The sequence below is a fragment of the Chrysochloris asiatica genome, unplaced genomic scaffold (assembly GCF_000296735.1).
Source record: "Chrysochloris asiatica unplaced genomic scaffold, ChrAsi1.0 scaffold00057, whole genome shotgun sequence".
NCBI classification, from domain to species: Eukaryota; Metazoa; Chordata; class Mammalia; order Afrosoricida; family Chrysochloridae; genus Chrysochloris; species Chrysochloris asiatica.
The window spans coordinates 9,632,795-9,637,592 of record NW_006408575.1 but is presented as its reverse complement, the minus strand read 5'-3'; the positions used below and the strand labels follow the sequence as shown (position 1 = coordinate 9,637,592).

The 4,798-nt window shown below is 39.4% G+C and overlaps 1 pseudogene; it reads right to left on the bottom strand.

Annotated features, from left to right (window-relative positions):
* The window catches only part of LOC102841464, a 73,428-nt pseudogene that overhangs the window by 54,791 nt on the left and 13,839 nt on the right, over positions 1-4,798 (bottom strand).

Below are 4,798 nucleotides of genomic sequence, written 5' to 3'. Positions count from 1 at the left end.
ACACCTTTCTTAATTTTAAACCATCCAATGTTCCCATGTTCTATTTGAACAACTGCCTCTTGGTCCAGGTACAGATTCCTCATGAGCAGCAAGCAAAGGTACATTCTTATTAAGAATTATATAAATCTAGTACTGACATGTTCAACAACTCTTTGGCATGACGTTGAAAGGACATGCTGTCGTCCTTTCCCCTCATTTCCAAGTTTTGGAAAATATGATCTTTACTTAATATAATCTTTCCTGGTGTGGTGCTGTGGGTTAATGTGCTGGACTGCAAAGTCATTTCAACCTCAAGGTCGCTGGTTTAAGCTCATCAGCTGCTCCTTGGAAACCTTATACTGTGTTTCTATGGGTCGGAACCAACTTGACAACACTCAACAACAACAACAATATGTTTAAAGGCATATTGGTGTGGCACTGTAGGATAAGCACTGGACCCCAATGTCAATTTGAACTGCAAAGTCAGTCGTTCAAATTCACCAACTTCTTGGAAATCCTATACAGGGTCATTAGGATTTGGAACCAATCTGATGGTATTTAACAATAATAACAATCTCTCTTAAGGGAGTGAGGTGGCTCTGTAGGGTAACCATTGGACTGAGAGTCACAAGGTTGGTAGTTTGAGCCCAGCAGTCACTTTGCTAGAAAAAAGATGAAGTTTTCTGTTCTCACAAACATTTACAGCTTTGGAAACCCTACAGAGGATCACTGTGAGTTGACATCCATTCAATGACACTTAACAACAGCAGCAATCTCTCTAAGTCTCTGCTTCTTTATCTGTAAAATAAGGACAGCAATACTTATGTTCCAAAGCAAGGATTTCTGGTGGTACAGTAGTTAAGTGATTGGCTGCTAAACTAAAGTTTGATGGTCTGAAACCATCAGCTGCTTCATGGGGGAAAGATGTATCAGTCTGCTTCTATAAAGATTTATAGCCTTGGAAGGCCTATAGGGCAATTCTACTTTGTCTGATAGGGTCACTATAAGTTGAACTTAATTTAATGGTGATGGGTATGATCCGGAGTTAGTGTTGTGATTAAACAAGACAAGATACATAGACACCTAGCACACAGTCTGCTATGGTAAGCGTTGGTTCAGGGAGAGCCAAAGATAAAGTGCCCAGTTAAAATTTTGGAAGTAAAATGACATTTGAGTGTGTAATGTACATCAGATACTATGCTAAGGTTTTTTACATGTTGTTAAGTCCTGAATCACAGCTACCCTGTATAGGGTTTCCAAGGAGCAGCTGGTGAGTTTGAACCACTTACATATATTTCATTTACATATATTTCACTTATTCTTGGAACAACACTGGAGGGTGGATATTATTCAACTACAGTTTATAGGCAAAAAAAAACTCAGTTTACCTGTACTTTAGTGACTTACCATAAGAGCTTAGAGCTAGGGAGTAGAGTGGGTTTATATTTTCAAAGCTCATTCCACAAATGATGCTGTATCTTTAAAAGACAAAAAAAAAAAAAGAAATTAGAAAACTCAGGAGACAAGGACTCACGCATTTGAACAGCATTTACATTGGACTTGAATTTGATTTAGTAGCATTTATTCATTTTCCTGTTATTCATACAGATTTTGTTCCTTCCTTCCCCCTTCCCCATCTCACCCACCGCCAAGAAGCCTTTTTCTTTACCATTCACTTAGCACTTCAAAGCGAGGAGGATGTGTCTCTGAGTGAAACATTGTACTGGCAAAATGACACTCCATTTTCCAGGAGCCCTAACAAAGCCTTTTGATTTGAATGTCAATGCTGTGAGCATGATTAAATGTAAGATTCAGTTTTACATTCCCCAGCTGCAAAATAAGTTGTACAGTTCAATTAGTTCACCATGTGGCTGCTGATACAGCCCCTAAAAGTTGCTATGGTGATGCTGCTAATGAGGATGATATTGGGAATGGGGTTGGAGACCAGTGAATTTCCTAGTTCTGGAACTGGAAAGGTTTCAGATTTATGTAAACTGACACAATTTATTTTTCTTAGAGTCCCCAAAATACGTTATATTTTTATTATGCTGTAATGCTCTTCATCACGACATGTGATAATAAGTCTGTCCTTCTTGGAGAAAGAATTAGCTATAGGCAAGACCTTTGGTGTTTGCTCTCTCTTATTTGCTGTCCTGTGACATGAATTTGGAATCTGGAAAGGATAATCTAGAAAAATGTCAAGGCCTTATAATTTATTAATAGTGGCTTTATACTCCCATTCTCCTCTCCTTTTGTGTATCTCTGGACCTTAGCAGTAATGTCAGCAAAGGTTTCTTTAGATGCTTTTTTAAAATACGTGATCTTCTTAGCTCTGAAGAGATTTGAGCAGTTATCTGAATAATGTCAGGGATCAAGGCATGTGAAGTTGTAGGGGAAGAATGCTTCCCTTGTTTGTTTCCTTCAGGGCGGTTTTCAGAATTCCTCATCATTTATTTTCTTTTTTCTGTCATCTTCACTGGGCTTTAAGTTCAGTGAAAATTGTTGTTGTTGTTAACTTGTTAAGTCTGAGGAGCAGCTGGAGAGCTTGAACTGCTGGCCCTGTGGTTCAAACTGACCTTATAGTCCAACACATGAACTTGGAGCCGCCACACCAGGACTCCTGTGAAGATGGTGTTTGTCGAGTTCATTGCTCTACTTCTCACACCTACCATAGAGCTTTTTACTGATAGGCACTCAGTAAATATTTGCTAATAAAATGAATGCTTACATTCAGAAATAAGGAGCTCTGGGAGCATAGTGGCTACGAATCAGGCTGCTAACCTCAGCATCAGCAGTTAGAAACTACCAGCTGTTCCCCGGGAGAAAGATGAGGCTTTTTGCTCCCATAAAGAGTCACAGCCTCGGAAACCCTATACAGGGTCTCTATGAGTCAGAACTGACTCCATGGCACATAACAACAACAACATATCCAGAAGTGGCAGCATTTTTAGTGGCAGCAGTGTCTTTGTTGCCACTTGCTGTGCCTTTGGGCAGATCACTTTATTTTTGCTAGACACCAAGTTTCTCCTTCCTAAGCTGGAGACCATTCTCATCTCCCTATACTTCCTAGGGAATAGCAGGTAAGAGTAATGGGCATAGAAGAGTTTTCTAAATGGGAAGGTGTTACAGAAATAAAGGGCCTTTTTGGTTAGGATAGATGTGTCTGTGTTGTATAGTATTGCAATATCAAACAGCATCTTCTCTCACACAGGAACTGATTTGAAGGTGTGTGCACAAGAGATTATCAATATCCTCATTAAAACAGCCCCAGAGAGTCACACTAGTAAGATGTTCCCTTAATCTCTTTTGCAGGAGCAGTCTAAGAATTCATTAAGATTGGTAGAATGAGTTGATAACCTTGGATAATAGGTGTGACAGGAGTGTAAACTTATATTATTAAAACATGAATTGGATTGTTTTCTGGGTGACTTAGGCAGGCAATGGGTGAAGGCAATTTCAGCAGGTGCTTTGCAAGGCCTAGTGAAGAATAGAGGCTGAATTTGGGTGTTGTCCATCAGCTTCTTTTGTAGAAATATATAGTGAGAAAACAAAACTGGTAGCCAGGAAAGCTGGGATTTAATCTGACAAATTTAATCTGAGGAAGTTTATGCGAAGTCCTGACCTTCCTGAAATCTCCATATCCTCCTTGGGCGCATGACATACTGTAAAATCTATTCAGTTAACAAGCTGTCAATTAGAATTGGTGGCTATGTGCCCTGGACTTGGTTCTGACTCATAGTGACCCTGTATAGCATTTCTGAGGCTGTAAATCTTTATGGGAGCAAAAGGCCTCATCTTTCTCTCATGGAACAGCTGGTAGTTTCAAACTGCTGACCTTGAGGTTAGCAGCCTGATTCGTAACCTCTATGCTAGCAGAAAAATGAGAGAGATTCTTACTTCCAATAAGATAAACTTTTGATTCAAAATGTAAATGTAAGGTAAGCACTAGACTGCAAACCATAAGGTAGGCGGTTCAAACCCACCAACTACTCCTTGGAAATCTTGTACAGCATTACTTTGAGTTGGAACTGACTACACTTATACAGCAACAGCCACAACTTTGCCTTAGGATGGCACTTCTGAAAGTTTTTTCTTTATCACGTTCTGTTAATCTCATGAGTGAAGGAATGATGGAAGGCAGATATGTTATATTATTTTACTATGTTGTTGTTATCATAGGTAAGTGTCATCGAGTCAGTTCTGACTCATAGTGACTCTATATAGGATTTCCAAGGAGGGACTGATGAATTTGAACCACCAGCCTTACTGTTCAAACCGACCTTATGGTCCAGTGCATTATCCTATAGTGCCATATAGGAATGTTCTTTGGCAGGCAACAATGTTCTTTTTGCAGCTACTTTGGTTCTGATATACTGGACAAAAAAAAACCCTCAAAACATTATCTTCGTGACTCTCTATTCTCAAAGTTCTTAAGTCAACCACTTAGAACACAAATTTCAATGAGAGACCAAGGTAACACTTTATGAGAGTGAATGTTCAGAAGGATGAAACCATTTTAATTTTGGAATCCAGAAATCTTAGGTCCACTGATTTAGGTGACTCCCCTCCTACCCTCAGGCCATTTGCCCTGAGATGTCCTTTTGACTTTTGAGTCTTGAAGACACTGTTTCCTAAACTTCACCTTTAACTGAAACAATAGTCATAGTAAGATCATTTGGCCTTAGGCATTTTGCTCTTTTGAAGAATTCAGTCAGTTTTGGGAAACAAACTCCAGGGTCTGACTGGAAGCTGTGTTTTAGTGTAAATTGCTATTTGCACTGTCTGGTCCCCATTTCCATTGCAATGCAGAATGAGTATA